The sequence below is a fragment of the Camelus bactrianus genome, chromosome 6 (assembly GCF_048773025.1).
Source record: "Camelus bactrianus isolate YW-2024 breed Bactrian camel chromosome 6, ASM4877302v1, whole genome shotgun sequence".
Classification (NCBI taxonomy): domain Eukaryota; kingdom Metazoa; phylum Chordata; class Mammalia; order Artiodactyla; family Camelidae; genus Camelus; species Camelus bactrianus.
Window position 1 is genome coordinate 89,266,496 of NC_133544.1, and position 18,911 is coordinate 89,285,406.

General features: G+C 41.1%; 1 protein-coding gene and 1 long non-coding RNA gene across 9 annotated transcripts in view; one reads left to right on the top strand and one right to left on the bottom strand.

The window, feature by feature from the left end:
- TLN2 (talin 2) overlaps positions 1-18,911 on the top strand; it is a 395,955-nt gene that overhangs the window by 183,847 nt on the left and 193,197 nt on the right. The gene's annotated exons all lie outside the window — the stretch shown is intronic.
- LOC141577982 (uncharacterized) lies at positions 784-12,712 on the bottom strand. The gene is made up of 2 exons (XR_012507708.1): positions 11,958-12,712; positions 784-952 (listed from the first exon to the last, which is right to left on the bottom strand). It is a non-coding gene; the product is annotated as an uncharacterized LOC141577982 (long non-coding RNA).

Sequence of the window (18,911 nt, forward strand, 5' to 3'; positions counted from 1 at the left end):
AAATGCCAGGAGGTTTTTGAAATACAGTACGTTGCTGACCTGGTTGTCTTCCAGCCCTGGGTCTCTATGCTCGGGCCTTTTAGTGATGGGACTGGGCTTTGTGACCCAGCAGTGGTCTGAGACACAGTGGATAATGAGTCTGCCTGCTCATGAGACTTTTTTTTTTTTTCCCTGCATTGCACCAAAAAAGCACTTTGTTAAAAGTAAGCTTTGTTTCTTGAAGTAACATCTTCTCACTGCTTAGGGCCCACTTTTGCACTTAATAGGTGACACCTGCTGGACTGAATCAGTCGATACCCGCCCTGCCGTTGCTGTGGTGACTTATTTCATGTAGAAATGTTGGTATCGTAAGAATTCAGCGCTTGTTCTGACTCTTTCAGCACAAAATGATATTCCAGGGCTTCAATCTCTTTCTAAAAGCTGTGAAATCACCTGCTTCTGAGGTAGAACTGAGAAGCAATATTAGGGATCATTCATAGCTTTGTATGATGAATAACCGGTATTCAAAAATGCGTAGATGATCACAGAGGATGCAGGGATACAGGTGGGAGTCAAGAGCTGAAGCTCAGGGCTCAGATTTTCTGAGTTCAAATCCTGACTCCACTACTCATTAGCTCTGTGGCCATGGGTAATTTACTTGTCCTCTTTGCCCCACAGTTTTATCACCTGTAAAATAGATTTAGTAGTTTAATTTTCATACCTACCTTTATAGGCTTGTTGTAGGGTATTTACAAGATGGAATGCATAGAATCAACCTCATGGTAAACACTCAATAAATGTATATTGTTGTTGTCAATATGTAGTTGGCTTCTTTTTATTATTGTCTGTGCTACAGGGAAAGGGCAGAAATTCATCCTCTCAGTTCATTAGAGCAGTCGCCTTGCACTCCTATGCTTTGAAGGTAAGCACGGCTGTGTGCAGTGTGTATTGCACAGACACGGGCTCCTGCGTCCTGCAAAACATACATACAGCCGACGTGAGCCTCACATACGTTGTGAGTAGGAATGTAAAATCATACAGTCCTTTTGGAAAACAGCTTGGCAGTTTCTTCAGCTTTTCGTGTCTCAGGTTTTCATTTTAAAAAATCTAACATTTTCAGTTCCTGTCAGTTTTATTATGGTGTGTATAACACTTTACATAATTAATCCATAATTAAATCCATAATTAATACATTATGATTTAACTTAATTTTTAATCAGATAAACAATTTTCCCAGCATCACTTTTTTTTTAAATTGAGTTACAGTCAGTTATAATGTGTCAGCTTCTGGTGTACAGCATAATGTCCCAGTCATGCACATACAAACATATATTTGTTTTCATATTCTTTTTCATTAAAGGTTATTACAAGGTATTGAACATAGTTTCCTGTGCTCTACAGAGGAAACTTTTTAAAATCTATTTTTATATATAAAGCATCACTTTTTGAATAAACATAACACCTGTCATTTTGTCCCAGACATTCTTCTCCTTGGTATTCACTCAGGAGAAATGTAGGCAATGTCCTTAAAAAGAATTGTGCACAGACGTCACAGGCAGGACAGTGGACGCGTGCTCCTGGTGCTATGCGTTTTATTTATAGTATCTCCACATTGGAAAGTAGCCTAGTGTTTGTCCACATGTAAGGGATCAATCAGTCATGCTACATCCATTCCAGAGCATATGACTCGGCAATGAAAACAAACAAATTATTGGTATGTGCTGCAACGTGGGTGTCTCTCAATTATTCTGAGTGAACAAAGCCAGACCCCCCAAAAAGGACATACTAAATGGTTCCTTTTAAGGAAAATTCTAGAAAATGCAAACTGATGTCTTGTGACAGGATACAAAACAGTGTTTCCTGGGGACAGTGGGAAGTGAGAGTTGGAAAGGAGGGATCACCAAGGGGTATCGGAAAACTTTTGCAAGTAATGGATATGTTAATTACCTTGACTGTCATGGTTTCAGAGGTATATACGTATATAAAAATTTATTTGTATACTTTCTGTATGTATATTTTATTGTCTGTCAATTATGCCTTAGTAACAGTGTCTTTTAAAAATGAGGCCTACTGTATCAAAAAATAAATATATGTATTTGCTCTGCTGCTATAGAATGACATTCATCAGCTAGCTTAAGTGAATATGTGCTTAAATTTTATTAGCTATTTTGTTTTCTTTTGGAATTTGTAGCGCTTTATTAGAATATTTTGAAACAATATGTCCAAGGAAATTTGAATGAATGACTTTTCCGACTGTTGGTCAAGTTCTCTGTGGCAGGTGAGGTGTTTGCATTATTGCACTGACCTTCAAATGAGCCATCATAGCATCTACACATCCTAAAATTTTCTGCACAGACTTCGACTTTTGCTGCTTGGAAATAGCCTCTTCTAGTTTTTTTCACTGTTGCTTGCATTTTTTTCCCTTTCCATCTCCTTACCCCAACCCCCTACCACCTTTCTGCTCAAAAGAACATTTCCTCTAACATGGAAACAGGAATGCAGAGAAAGCCTTCTTATTTGACTTGAGCAGACTTAAAATTAGTGTCAAAATTAGTTTACTTAGACTTATAGTCACAAAAAGCCAGTTAAAATTATGGATCATAAATTTTAACCTGAAACATCTACATTCAAACTTTGACCTAAAATATATACAGGTCTGTAACAAACTTCTGTGATTATGGGTGTAATTGAAATTCTGAATCTTTCCATCGCGAATCATTCCCAGGTTGTGGGTCTGTAATTCCTAGTTTGAGGTTCTTTAGAGTGTGATCTTAAAAGGTATTTGAAAAGAAGTATGAATACAGACTCCTTTTATATTAAAGAGAAAAAGAACTTCTCCCCATTCATTGACAGTTGTCTGGCCCTCACCTAACTTGGCAGCAATGTATTCCTTAGTGATTCATCAAATTCATCTACTAAATTTTTGTTCAAACAGCAACCTTTTCTTCTTGTGCTCATATTTCTTTGGGCCATGTGATATTTATATATATAAATACATAATAAATACCACTGGCTTGAACGAGTTTAAGAACAAACAGACTTTCGTAGGTGTGCTACTCAGCCTACCCACCGAAGAGTCACTTTTAACTGGCAAGTTGGTTATGAGAATGTCTACTGTATATGCACACTGTCGGAAATCAAAACACAGCAAACTATAGATCATTAATCAGGCAAGAATTTAAAGATCATAAAATTCACTGTGAACGTTTAGGAGGGTTTTCTGTGAGTCTTCTCTGTGTGCGCACGCGTGGGTAGTTTGCATTTTGTGTCCTGCTTATGAAAAACAGTGAAAAATGTTCTCCAACCTAAATTCTGTGCTTATCTCTAATTATCTCCTTAAATAAGTTTCTAGAAATGAAGTTATCAGTCTAAAGTGTGTGACTGCCATATTTAAGATGCTAGAAGAGTATTGCCATATTGGCTGCCCCTTAAAACTGTACCTCGGACGGAGAGAAGTGTGTGTTTCACTATTTCTTGCCAATGTGATGACTGTTCTGTTACCTGCTAGCATGCTAGGTAGACAGTGTCTTGCTTGGGTTTGTACTTTAAACATGTTACTGAGTGTGAACTCCCCCCCCTTTTAAAATTTTCTTCTCACTTGTGTTTCTTGTTTTGTGAAAAATGTGCTCCTGTTCTTAAACCATTTATATTAGGATATTTGTTTTACTTTCTTCATGATTTTTTTGGTCACCTCTAGCTAGTATCTTTCTGGTAGATAGTAACTTTGTCATTTTCTGTGGATACATTTTCAAAGTTCATCACTTATCCTCTGGGTTTTTTTTTTTTTTTTTTACATTTTTTATTGAGTTATAGTCATTTTACAATGTTGTGTCAAATTCCAGTGTAGAGCACAATTTTTCAGTTATACATGAACATACATACATTCATTGTCGCATTTTTTTCGCTGTGAGCCACCACAAGATCTTGTATTTTATAATGTTTTTACTTTTTATACTGTGAAATCCCTTTGTGACTTCTTCTCTTGTATTAGTTTTACTTAGAAAGATTTTTACCAGTCTAATAAATCTTTGTTTTATGCTTTCTTTTTAAAAATCTAACTTTTAATTCATAGAAATTTTGTGGCTTATAGTATGAAGGACGATCTAACTTAATTTTTTTCAGATAAACAATTTGTACAGCTCCACCTTTTAAGTATTTGTTCATTTTGGTGAAACTTCTATCACATATAAATAGTATGTATCACGTCTGTCTCATTTATCTGCTTGTCTCTTGCTGCCAGGAGGAAGTAGTTATTTCAGCTTCATTGTGGTTTTACTGCTGATGAGCAAGTTTTCATTTTTTGCAACTTTTTTTTTTTTTTTTTACTACTTTCAATATATTGTCTCCCCAAATAACTATTTCCAGACAGGATGCAGCCCAAGCCTCTAGGGGTATTGCAAGTTTCTCCCCAGGTTTCCTCTTCTGTAAGTAGTTTTCACGGGGACTCTTGTGTGAGTTTGAAGCCTTTGCTTTCTCACCTGAACTTCTGTCTCTTGGATTCTTAACATCATTATACTTAACCTTCAGTAAACAAGGTGCTTTTGCGACTGCTGCTTTTTCATCTAGTCTGAGTTGTCTCATGAATCTCTTAATTTCTTAGAAAGCGCTTGGGGAATAATTCCTTTTTCAGAAGGGCAGTGCAGAGATTACATGTTCCTGTCTGTGGCCTGTGTGATCCTTGCCGTCTGGCCTGGCTCTGGCAGCGGAGAAGGTGTCGCCCAAGTGTGCATCCTCAGGCAGGCTTTCTGACTGCTCAGAAGAGGAGATAAGGCCGTGGAGTGCCCCCTGCCCATGAAATGTCCCGGTTGGAGCTTGAAGTTAAATGCAAGGCTTCGCAGGGCTCCGATTGTTTGGACTGTTGGCTTATAAATCACAACGCACAGGCCTTATCAGGAGTGGGAGCAGCTGCTTTATTTTTACCTGTCAGCTTTATGCATTTGAAGAAAACAGTGCAGCAGCTGAAATGTGTCCGAGCAGAGGGCAGAAGTTAGCCAGGGTGAGTCCAGGGGGCTGCCTGAAGGCGGCTGCGGGGACGTGAAGCCCTTCCTTGGCATGTTCTCCCTCGAGGGCTGTCCTTTGAGTGCCTTGTGGTGGTCACTGCCTGGTTTGGGCTACTCCGTCTGCTCTCTCCCCCAGCTAAGTGACACTGCCATTTCATCTCCCTGCTCTGATATGCCGAGGTACCCACTTAACATCAATTGCACATTTATGAAGAGCTATTGGCAGACTTGAAGAAAGAAGAAACACAACTATCAGAGATGCACTCTCCCCCTCCCTTTGTCGTGCCTCTGGGAGCAGCCCTGTATGGGCTGTCACACCTGGATCCCAGAGGACGCCTGACTTGGCCACAGCCCTAGCTGCCACCTTGCGCCTCTGACTGCGGAACTGCCTGCCTTTTTTGAAGTGTCTGTCACACCGACTGGCTCTCCTTTGGGGTTTCTGTTCATTTTGGTTTTAAGAGCGTCTCAATCAAATGCATAGAGGAGACAGATTTTAGTGCTGAAGATGTAAAGGAAGCAATTCATACCGTCTACATATTCTATAGCATTTAAAATAGGAGTCTACGAACATTCTAGTCTTCCAGGTGAAAAGTCCTTTCTGAAAAAAAGTGAGAACCTTGAAGGAGGTCAAGTTATTCAAGCTGATTCATCGCTCAGGTGATTCTTTAGATACGCATTTCCTCCTTCAGTAACAGCAGAATGGGTCTTAGTCACCCAAGACCTTGGGAAACAGTTTTACAGAGTTTTATCTAATACAAAACTCAATTTGGAAATTTTTTTTCCTATTCCTTCACTCACCTTTTGTTTAGGGATATTGATAGGCGTATGTCTGACTTGACTATTTTCTGGTAAAACCTTCGAAAAAAATTTTTATTCCATTTTTCTGTTCCCTCTTCCCAGTCTTCCTCACTGCCCCCAAGACAGAAAGGCAGGCCAGCGTGCACGGGAGCCTGTTTCTATGAGTTGATACCTGAGACCGTGGACACCTGTTGTTGGCAGAAGGCCCTGCGGGAGCTCCTGGCCAGAGGGCTTGGTGTGACCGCTGTGAACTGATTGTGAGTCAGGATGCTTCCATGCGCTAAGGGGAGGGTCTCACGGAGACGTGGACTTGCAGCCAGGGTACCGGCCTTGCGCCGCTTGCCAGGACGTGTGTTGAAGGCAGCCCGGGTCTCTGTCCACCCGCAGGAGGTACCACGGAGAGCAGCCTCTCACTGGGGGAGGTAGCCATTCAACAGTTTCCTCTTGGAAACAGCGTGTTACAGTGAAGGATGGTGGTTGCTGAGACCCGGAGGACTTGCAGATGTGTAAGGATTTCCAGAAGCTGTCTACTTTGCTTCTCCTGATGCGTTCCTCTTTAGAGTGAAATACTACGCTGAAGATGCTGAGAACATTTCCCAGCTTCATGTGTAGAGAAAAAAGTTTGGGTTAGAAAACATGCCTTGTTACAGAGGCTTTCCTTCTGGAGTTGCCGTTAACTCTGCAAGTTAAACTCACAGCTCAGAAGCTAGTTTAGAGGAGTAAACAGTTGTGCCTTCTGACTTTCATGGAGTGACTTGGGGAAGCAGGTGAGCTTTTCTAGATGTTCTATACCAAGCCCTGCTTTCTTTTCCCCATTGGGATTAAGTCACGTTGCCTGCATGGTGAAATGTTTGATTTCTAACTGAATGTAGCCAGGAGTCTGGTAAAAATGTGGTACGTGTTGTCCACAGTCTTCCTGGTGTTGGGGGTGGGGGAAGGAAGCAGGGCGGCATTTTTTTTTCCTTGAAAAATATCACATAATTCCCTCATTTGGCTCTGACAGCAACAGCTCTGTTCCCTTAAAGATGGTTGAGAGCGCCGTGGGGAAGCTGTTGGTATGGGCTTACTCATAACTGTGGCCTGCCTTAGCTCATCTTCCGTTTATCTCCTGAGATGATGTCACTCACATGCCCCATTATCCAGCTTTGATGGCTATGTATATATTCAGGGTTTTCATATTTCTGCAGAAAGTAGTATTTTTATTTGAAGGTAATCCTTGCCATCGGAGTTCAACTTGACTCTTCATTAATAACTGTCGTGGGTTGGATAGTGTCCCGTCCAAATTCACACCTACGTGAAACCACAGAATGTGACCTTATTTGGAAATAGTCAGTGCAGATGCCATGACTTAAAGATGGAGATGAGATCATACTGGGTTAATCCGATGACTGGTGTCCTTATAAGAAGAGGGGGAAGACACAGAGGAGAGTGCCATGTGTGAGGATGGAGCCTCCAGGAAGGTCAGAGGAACGAGGAATCGTTCTCCCTCAGTCTTCAGGGGCGTGTGGCCCACCGACAACGTGTCGTTCTGGACTTCTTGCTTCCGTTGCTATAGGAAAATCAACCCGTTATGTGGGGATTCTTGATGGCAGCTCTAGGATGCTAATACACAGCCAACAGAAAATGGCAGAGATTGACAGTCCCCCTTTTACTGCCCTTCAGCCTGAGGTGCTGGGAGGTTAGCAAGGTTTTTCAATTGCAATGTTTATATTCAAGCAGTAAAATGTTACTTTCACAGGAGGCTCCTGTGCCTGGTACACCTTCTATTTTAATTTGGTCAGTATTTTACGAAAGGCGATGGACGAGAATCCTGTACCACTTGGAGGAGCTGCCGTGGTCTTTTTAATCTTGACTCGTAGGAAGTGGTCTGTGGGGACAGATGCCTCCTCCCTTTGTTGCTCCACCAAAGCGATTTTTCAAATTCCTTAAATCTGCTTGTGTAGCACGTTGGGACTTTAGACAACGATTGTGTCTCTTAAGTATGCATTTGTTCACATTATCAGGGCTCAGGGACTCAGGATAGAGTATCAACAAGCAAGTTGAAGACCCCGTAAAAGATGCACAACAGTGTCCTCTTGAATGTTCACTGGGAAACACGGGTTGGGGCACAATCTGCTGCCCCGCAGCGTTACCAAGAGTTTGAGAAAGGGAAGTCGATATATAGTTAGTGAAAAGTGTCTTTAAAGGGGAAAATGACTTTTTTGGCTAACAGAAGTAAAAATGCAGAATCTTGGTGACATTGATCCAGCCTCCCTGCGTGTACCCCTGGCCTCATATTCTCAAATGTATCCTGGAAGCTTTAATCAAGGTAAGTCAAGTCCTCAAGCTGTGAAACTCAATGACACAGCAGCAGGCTGTTCACCTGAAGTGGTGGTGGAGGGGGTTAAGTAACCAAGACATGTGGCTGAGATCCTGCAGTCTTTGACTTCCATATGATGTTCTTTGGCTAGATTTCTTGGAACAAGAGCCCTCTCATTTGCTCTGAAGATCTCCCTGACCACAGAGGACTTGGCCCAATTTAAAAGAACCTCATGTTTTCATTATGAGGTGCTCAAAAGGAATGGCAAAGTACAGAGGTTTCTTCACACAGAATTTCTAGTTAATTCTACTGGTGGAACCTCCCAGCACAGACGGGCTCGGGACACAGAGCCAGTTCGGAGTGGAGAATCGCTCTGCTAGTGTTAGATGTCGTGTGTTCCTGTTCAGGAAGACATTGCTGGTGTCGAGAAGAAAGCGTCTTCTGTCATCCTTCCCAGCAGATGCCGCACACGAGCTGGGCTTTTCTGGGGTCTGACGGGGCTAAGTACCTGGGGCGGGTGGGGGTTGGGGGGCAGAGGAAAGGACAATAACATCTTTTGAACGTGAACTCTACCGGGCATCACTTACTTGATTTAGTCTTCGGGGTGTTCCTGTGGTTTGTAGGCATTGGTATTATTAATGAGAAAATGATTATTAGTCTGAATTTTGAAATTGAGGATCAGAAAGTTAAAATGATTCACCGCAGGTTATACACTTAAGTCATTAGTAGAGACTGCTTTTGAGGGCACAGAAGGAAAGAGATGGGAAAGGGTGTGAGTGTGTGCAAATTTCTATAAATGTAGGGGAATTTTTTTTTTTGGTGATGTCCGAACTGAACTGTTGAATTGCAGCTTCGGAAGGACTCTTATCTGGTCCAGAAGGATGGGGCAGACTCCATTTAGTCTAGCCTGAAGGGTGAGGGCTGCAGGGTGGTGTATCGTTTCCTTACCTAGTAAGCGTATACGCCTTGCTAGGCACAAAAGGGATGCAGAGAGAGCCATAGCTCCTCTTTCTTCCTTAAACAGTACAATTAACAATACAGATTAAATAATGTAGAATTAAATAACCTATATTGGTGTTTACCGAGGGGTTTTATATATCCTGTTCTTAATTTAAAACACAGCCAAGTGAGTTTTGTAATCTCTCTCTTACACACACACACACACACACACACACACACTCTCCTGGGTTTTTTTTTCTTACTTAATATATGAATTGATTTTTTTTTTCTTGCCTGTGTCAATGATAAAAGAGACAAAAGCTTAGTCCTGCACTGTATCATGTACAATCCAACTTTATCTTAATAAAAGGAGATGGAGTTTGGGTTTCTCTTGGGCCAGTTCTGTATCCTTAATAACCCCATAAGCTGTTCACATAACATCCATCACTGCCCAGACCAATTGCTCAGAGGCCGGCGATGTTGCCCATTGTCTCGGTCTGTGGACCCGGCACAGCTGGCCCGGAGCGCCAGCCAGTCTTTCTTACTCTAGCTGACAGGGCTAATCAGGATGATCCATATGGCCTTCCTCCTCATGGCACGGTCACTAAGTGGATTTGCTTTACTTAATATCCATATGGAGTGACTGGATGGGCAGTGGAGATTTTAACAAGCCCTCTGCTGATAAACCTGTGCTGGAGTGGAGAAGAATGAAACATTATCATACCAATGCAAGCAAAGCTCTTTGGGAAAAGGGTGTCCCAAACCAGGTGAGTGTAGGTAAGTAGCATAGCTCTTTAGAATTATTTTCCACCTGGTTACTGTGAGTATGCATGAAGGGGGCTGTTGGGTTGAACTCATGTGGAAAGTCATTTTTTCTATTTTCTTTGAAAATCTCAGAGCTTTAAGTCAAAGGAAAAGTTGGCATCTCTTAATTCACCCAGTGATCTGGTGTTAGTTCTGTTTACCAAAACCAAGTATAAATTTGTGAATGAGTTTTGCTGGCTGTGTTGCTGAGATAACAGTTGTAAGTTCACTCTGTGATTCATATGTGAAATATTAGACCTTTATGAAATGTAAATGTATCTTACCTAAAGTTTAAATCATAGCTAATCCATGCCAACACCAACTGACATCACCATGTGGCATAGACAGTCAGCTCTGGGGTTACTGTTCATACTGTTGTGGACAAAAATTCAGAATATACATTTTCTTCTGACCCTTTGCTTCTTAGCAAGTTGACTGTTATCATTAGGCAGTTTTTCATTAGATGGAGAGCTTCTGGTTTTGCTTTTTCTTCTGAGGTCACCTGTTTTGTTTAGAGGTAAGAATAAGGCTTGTTAAGAGAGTAACATACGTGGGGAGGCATGTGCAGTCATCAGGTCTGTTGATCGGTCATTCCACTAAAGAGTGACCCATCAAGGTCACTACTCAAGTCTACCCTGAGTTGGATTTTGGCTTTGGATATTGTCCTTGTTCCTTTGCTCTCAGCTGTGTGACGTCTGGGATCCAGGATTTCCACTGTTCCTCTAACTACAGAGGAGAGTGAGGGATCTGATGTATCGGCTGGGGCCCAAGGATGTCCCTTAAAGGCTCTGCTCCAGATGGTTTCTTAACAGAATTACATGGGAAGTTTGTATTCCACTCAGAAATAATATATTTGTGTTGGTTTTAAATGGCCAGTTTTTAAAAAAAAAAATTTATTTTATTGAGTTATAGTCAGTTTACAGTGTTGTGTCAGTTTCCAATGTAGAGCACAATTTTTCGGTCATACATGAACATACATATATTCATTGTCACATTCTTTTTCACTATGAGCTATCACAAGATCTTGTATATATTTCCCTGTGCTACACAGTATAATCTTGTTTATCTATTCTGCATATGCCTGTCAGTATCTACAAATTTTGAACTCCTGGTCTGTCCCTTCCCACCCCTCTCCCTCCTGGCAACCACAAGTTTGTATTCTATGTCTATGAGTCTGTTTCTCTTTTGTATTTATGTTCATTTAAAAAATTTTTTTAGATTCCACATATGAGCGACCTCACATGGTATTTTTCTTTCTCTTTCTGGCTTACTTCACTTAGAATGACATTCTCCAGGGACATCCATGTTGCTGCAAATGGCATTATTTTATTATTTTTTATGGCTGAGTAGTATTCCAATGTATAAATATACCACAGCTTCTTTATCCAGTCATCTGTCGATGGACATTTAGGCTGTTTCCATGTCTTGGCTATTGCAAATAGTGCTGCTGTGAACATTAACCTTCCTTAACCTTCCGAAAAGATTTACACTGTTGGACTTGCAACGTGTGCTCTTTACAATTGGTCACGTTTCCACATTTGTTCCCAAGTTTGAAAAACTTGGTGTTAGATGGTTTCTAACAGGTTCAAAAGTCACTGTGACACTGCAGACAGATAGAGTAAGCCTCTTCTGCCCTTCTTGCAAATCTCCTTTTCTGTGAGCCCAAAGGAAGGGTGTGGAGTGTTTTGACCCTGGAAAGCCTTGAAGTGGGAAAGGGTGCTATTTTGTAGCTTTGTCTCAGAAATTATGCTGTTGAAAGGTATAAGATTTTTTCTTTGCTGGGCAGAGAGGAGAGAAAATATCACGGTTAAGAGAGAAAAACAAAGATCAAGGAAGTGGATAGGCTTTGACAGTTTTTCTCTGCTGCCGCGTCCGATTGTCTTACAGCACTAGAGTGCTGACTTAATTCCTTTGCAGTCCTGCGTGGTATGTCAGAAGTATGTGCGTGCGTGCGTGTGTGTGTGTGTGTGTGTGTGTGTACAGTTATGTACATAAGCAGATGATGGAGTAAATGCAAGAAGATGACTATTTTTTTTAAAATAACCGTAAGTGTAAAGGCTAAAAACACCATGTTAATATGACAACTATTGACCAAATAGGAAAAAAAAAACGTTACAACTAAGAAAGATCACACCCACCTTAATCAGAGGCCTTTGCCTTGGACAGCTGGAGCACAGTGACCTGAAAACTGCTTGTACCAGTAACATACGATGGCTTGTTTTTCCGGCTGCCTGAGGGAAGTGTTCTCGGGCTTAGGGTATAACTGGAAGAGGCAGGAGTGTGTGTTGTCATCGTGCTGGTCATCACGGCTGATACGGGACGATCTACAAATGTCATTGCTTGCCTCTTGCATACCACACAGAGCTGAGGGGCTTGGCTTTGCTAGCAAATGCGCATATTGGCCTTCAGAGTATGACTCAGGTCCCTGACCTACTTTTCTGGTTACTCATGCCTAAATGAACCCGTTAGGAGAGCTCTTCCAAGTCGGAGTCATCATGATCACAGCTGGAACCTTTCGAAGTGCTGGCCTGTAGTGGCGCCCCCTACACTGGGTCTGGCCAGGCATTGGTGGCTGCAATGTAATCTGAGGATTTTTCACTGTCATTTCACCTAGTTATTCATCTGTAATTGGATGAAAGGTAAGAGGATGTAGCCTGTGGTTAGGACAGGGAATCTGAGGAAATGCCTTTTGCCCTGAGCTGGTCTTCAGCAACCATCCCGTCAGAATGCAGTGGTGCCAGAGAGAGGAAGCCGGCAGGCAGCTGCTGGGAACAGCTAGGCTCGTGTGCCTTGGCAAGGACCGGGGGAGGACCGGAGCTCCCACTGCATATATTTGGGGGATTGTGGGGTGAGCATGCACTGAAACTGTTGGGCAGGGAGGAGTTTTAAATGGAGCCAGCTGTCTTTTTAGACCATAAGACTCTCTTTCAAATCCAGGCAATCTGGGCTTCCAGGGCACAGGCCTGGCTTGTGGACTGCACTTCGGTGATGTCATTTTGCTGGGGACTGCAGAGATCTGAGTGGGCAGATGGGAATGCATGCTGGAGGGAGGCTTGTGTGCTGCTCCTGTGTGATTGTGCAGCCAAGGGAGGCCGGGGACATGGAGGCTGCAGGGAGGAGAGGCCTGAGTTCCCTAGGAAATCCATCTGCATTCTGTGTTGAACAGTGGGCAGATTCCACGTTTTCCCACGTGCCAGGGGGCGAGTTGGAGAGCGTGTGTCTTCCTCCGGCCCTTGACTTCAAACCATTCATCCTAATGATTTTCGAGCATTTGTGATGACAGTGCGTAAGCGTACATGTGAGGCATTAGCACATGCAAATACATACAAAATATTTCAACAGAAGCTGGTCATGCATTTGAAGCTTTCGAAATTATTGACACTCAATTTTTCAGAGCAACGGTTCTGTCTAGTATCTGCTAGAATTGTGTTCAGTGGCTTAGGAAACTAGGAAAAGTTAATTCTGTTGCTTTTTGTCTACTTGAACAAGCAAAGTTTAAAAACAGGTGTTTATTATTCCGCTTTGCTGAGATAATAACATAAACAGCTTACTGACATTGGCTCAGGTGGGTCTCCTGCCCCAGGAAGTTTGCAGTCAAAGGCCCAGGCCAAAGCACTAGTGACTGAAGTGTGGGAAATAAACACACATGCTCAGTACTGCCTTTTATTACTTTCTTTCCTGATTCTAAAGTCCTGAGTCCCTTGAGATAAGCTCAAGAATCTGAGATTGAAGTTAGCTTTCTCCTTGCTACAGGTGAGCCAACAGGAAGGATGTACATCCAGATATATGGGTGCTGGTAGGCGACTCTGAGATCACCTGGTCCTCACCACTGATCACTCAGGAAGGAAGTGAGACTCAGATAGGTAAATGCCTTGTCCAAGCGCACACAGCTTTCAGAGTCCCATGCATTGCTACGTGGGGAGTTAGAAATGAGAGCTTTTATTTGGATCAGTATCTGTGACCACTGGTGTGAGGCTGACATATGGATGAAACTGAAGACATCGTTGAATCATGTTTGATACTGAATGGTGGACATAGAGAGGGAGAATGCTTGAGGAGTGTGGGATGTGTTTGAGCACAAAGACGAAAACCAATGTTTTTCCTCTTGGCAGACATTCAGTTATATCAACATAAGTTATTTTAAACTCTGCCCTACTAAAATAGGATTGTGGGCTTATTATTTTGAGGGTTGAAAGGAAGCACTAAGGTAAGGGCTGGTGGTAAAAGAATCAAGGAGCATCTTGCCTCATGCTTGCTTATGCTAGCCACGCCCTTGTTACACGTGCCTTTTAAAATTTCATTATCACCGAAGGCTAATGCATTCCAGTAGGTAGATCATTTTGTTTCTCGGCAAAAGAGAATTCTTAAGGGGATGATCCGTCCTCTTGGATGTGCAGGAAGGGAGGTTTGACATTAAATTTTCTCTATCGTTCTGCCTTTGGCAAGGTAGAGCTGTACACCAAGTACCCCAGTCGCCTTCATCATGAGGAGACTCTTAAGTATTGCCATTTCTGTCTCGCTGTCTCTTTGTCCCTCCTGATGGAGGGAGGTGGTGAATTTTAATTTTGGGAGCCAGCCAAGGAGGGAATTAGGTAAGCAGAGTCTTCATTTCTGCTATTAACTTGTATTCATAGAATAATATTTCATAGTTGCAATAATTCTTGAAATAAGTGAAGAGGTTTGTCATGTACAGAATCAGATTATAAAATATGGATTTGTGCTTTTAAGAGGCTAACACAGAAATTGAACTGCTGTGTGTCGCAGACATTATTTTAAAAATAGAAAGAACCATACCAGGCCCATGCTGAGGGTTTTGTCTCTTAACTGTACCAGAATTACCTCTACTCGTTTGCGTTTCAAAAATTGGTCATTATGCCATTGTATTATCATGGTCAAGTACATGAAGTTTCTGTACCTTTTCTAATTTCCCCAAGCTTTGGTTCTTTAAGAAAGCATCTTGTTAAAACTTCCAGCAGGAATGATTTTTATTAGGCAGTTCTCAGCTTGCTCATTTTGTCCTCTCAGTTCTTTCCGGGTAGGGATCACGTTGTTGGCTGTGCCTTGTCATGTGGTGCTTTGAAGTATTTCTCCTTGGAATTTAATTCATTAAGATTCTGGTTGAGTTATGACTTTAATTTTCAATAGAGAAAATTATGAAAAGAGGGAAATCACACACGGACTATCAACATGGAAAGTGAACATCTTCCTTTTCTATAGCCCTGCTTCGGGAATCAGAATTTCATAATTGCACTAGCATACTAAGGTTCTTTACATCCAGAAACTTAAGATTAACAATGATGCTAAGTTGATAGTCATTGCTCCATTTAAATCTCCCGTTGCGGTTACTTAAGTGTCTTGGTAACAAGGTGAAGGCTATCATTTTCTTTCTCCTTTATTAATAACTTACTGTATTATCTGGGATAAGACTGAAATGATTGTAGTTTTGAAGCTGTTCATATACCCACTGAGGCTTCTTGACCTTTTAAAGCAACAGCTTCAGGTTTTACTGCATGTTCATCCTGAAGTGCCTTGTAGAGGCAAAATCCCAATTAGGCAGTGCCATCGAAACAGGAGCAAAAGTTGAAATATTAATACTTAGAATACTCCCTACTGTAGACCTTCAAGAAGTATTTGCTGAATTGAATGGAATTATGATAAGTATGCATGACTTACAGTAGAGGCCATGTGCTTTCTCTAAGCCTGTCCTAAAAGAGACATTTTTCAAATGAAGGTCTGGATATTAAGTAAAGTCTTGATAATTGATCCTTATAATTAAGATCCAGGATTAGAAGAACTAAGAAGGTTGGATGCTTCTGTGTACCAAGTATGGGGAACGAAAATCTAACAGCCAGAGTGAATGGGGAATTGAGTCTCCCTTCAATAAAGCCTTGTTCATTGGCACTTCATAGATGTGAAGTGACAGAGGGGTCTCCTATTTCAGGGAGCCTTCCTGAGGTTGAGAGGACATTTTGGAAGCCCCTGGAAGGACCAAGCTACTCATAAGAGCAAACACTAGATATTCTACTGCATCCTTGTTCCACTTCAGGAATTCCTTGCCCTGATAACCTGCAAGGTATCTGCAGACAATCCCGGCAACTCACCTGGATGATAGTGAAACTCTCAGTTTTCCATTTTTCGTGTCAGTCACTTTGGTGGTGGAGCAAAATTCAGGTAGATGGCATCTAGGCTCCACTACTTCCTTGGTGTCACCAACTTTATGTGGTCCCTGGATGGGATAGATGGGATAAACATTATATGCCTGACGCATAATGGATGATCATCAGTGGTGATCCCCTCTCTCAGAGATGGTACTTCCACGTCAGTGTTATGTGACACCTTCCGGGACCGTACTGCTTCTGAGGTGATGCTTCTCTGAAGTGAAGAACACCTGAGCTGAGCTTCAGATCGTGTCTGAGTGTTACTACCTTGAATTTTGCTTTTAAAGCTTTATATTTTTTCCCCTGCCTTTCTGTATGGATAGCTGTTAGTTTTATGGATTTTTTTTTCCCCCAAGTGAGGCATTTCCTGAAGTTTTCTTGACATTCTCAGGTAGGTCCCTGAAGGGCTAAGCCATGAGCTCTCTGAAGGAGGCAGTTTTATTTTGATTGCAGGAGCCTGGCTCAGGGCAGCTCTTAATGAATTGTCTGTTCCCTTGAGAATAATGGGTATGTTGATATTGTGTATTTTCTACTCAACTTCCCACATAATCCTAAATGTATATTTGTACATTTTGCTTTTCTCCACATAGTGTTTGGAGAACCCAATAAAAAAACAAATATTAAGCTATTAAAAAAAAAGTTGAAGCCCCAAGGTGGCAGTTTGAATACATTTAAGCCTTGGGAAAATCTCTTATGAATAGATAAACATTCTAAAGATAATTGAGGATGCATAAATCACTTAGCACCTTCTTCGCAATACTGTAGAGCTACAGTCATCAAGACAGCATGGTATTGGTACAAAAACAGACATATAGACCAATGGAACAGAATAGAGAGCCCAGAGATGAACCCACAAACTTTTGGTCAACTAATCTTCGACAAAGGAGGCAAGAATATACAATGGAATAAAGACAGTCTCTTCAGCAAATGGTGTTGGGAAAACTGGACAGCAGCATGTAAAGCAATGAAGCTAGAACACTCCCTTACGCCATACACAAAAATAAACTCAAAATGGATCAAAGACTTAAACATAAGACAGAATACAATAAACCTCCTTGAAGAAAATATAGGCAAAACATTATCTGACATATATCTCAAAAATGTTCTCCTAGAGCAGTCTACTCAAGCAATGGAAATAAAAGCAAGAATAAACAAATGGGACCTAATGAAACTTACAAGCTTCTTCACAGCAAAGGAAACCATAAATAAAACAAAAAGACAACCATCATCCTTAATTCAGAGAATCCCTTCTCTGTCTTCAAAGTCCGGAAATTTTCTTTTTTATTTGGCCAGGTGGTTGTCCGTTGTACCATACACATAAAAAGAATTGTTGGGGTGGTTATTAACAAGACTGTAAGATCTAGTGTCACAAGAAGCTCGTGCCCCTATTTGAATATTACATTAGCTCTGTTGGTTTGAGCAAATAAGATATATCTCCTAAAAGAAATCTGACCCTTTTCCCCACTTCAAAGATATATATAATTAAACTGCTTCACTCTTTGAAATTGAACTGCTTCCTGGAAAACCAGCCTTATTTCATAAGACTGGCCATTAGGGTGAGGGACTGCCTTATGTATATTTATATTTATACTGTACATTAGGGGCTAGCAGAGTGCAGGCTATATTACTAGTATCCAGTAACTTTATTTAATTTATTTTGTTGGTTTAAAGTGGTATCCCTTCCATTGTGAAGTCTTCATTTTACTTGGCTGGTCATTTGAAAATCACAGAGCACTGAACTTAACCTCAGTGCTCAAAAAACTGGATTTGTGCAATTACTGAAGGTAAATTCAGACCCATCAAGACAAGTTCAGTTGCTGTCTTCTCTTCTTGTTTGTAAGTTAATCTTGGGTTTGGAATTCTGTAGCCTTTCTCCCTACCTCCACTATTCAGTGAAAGTTAGCAGAAAGCTATTTCTTATTTTTAAAAGTTGATGGAGAAGGAAAAAAATTGGACCCCTACCTCAAACCATAGATAAAAAAATTAAGAGAAAGATACAAAGTTTCCCATATATTGCCTACTTCCACACATACACAACCTCCCCAGTTATCAACGTCACTCAACAGAGTAATATATATATATTTTTTTTTACCAAGGATGAATCTGCACTGACCCATCATAATCACCCAAAGTCCATAGTTTGCCTAAGGATTCACTCTTGGTATTGTACATTCTGTGGAGTTGGGCAAATGTATGGCACACATTCATCGTTAAAATATACAGATTAGTTTCAGTGCCTTAAAAATCCTCTGGTTAACTCCACAACCAACCCTGTGATCAGTGATTTTTTTTTATTGTATCTGTAGTTTTACCTTTTCCAGAGTGTCCTATAGTTGGAATTACATGGTACATAGCCTTTTTAGGTTGGCATCTTTCACTTAGTAATATGCATTTAAAGTTCCTCCATGTATTTTCATGACTTGATAGTTCATATCTTTTTAGTGCTGAATAATAATCCATTGCTTGGAGATACCAGTTTATTAATCCACTCAACCTACTGAAGGTACATTTTGATTGCTTCTGAGTTTTGGCAGTTATGAATAAAGCTTCTATAAACATCCACATACAGGTTTTTATATGGACAGAAGTTTTCGACCCCTTGAGGTAAATATCAAGGGACACAATTTCTGAATCATATGAAAAGAGTACATTTAGTTTTGTAAGAAACTGCCAAACTGTCTTCCAAAGTAGCTGTACCATTTTGCGTTCCCCCTAGCAGCAGATGAGAATTCTTGTTGCTCCACATGCTCATTTGTGTTCGGTATTGTCAGTGTTCTGCCGAGTTTTGGCTATCCTAATAGGTATGTAGGTGTTTATCTCATTTTAATTTACATTTTCCTGATGACATCTTACCTGGATCATCTTTTCATCTGCTTAATTGCCACATGCCTATCTTTGGTGAGGTGTCTCTTAAGGTCTTTGCCCAATTTTTAA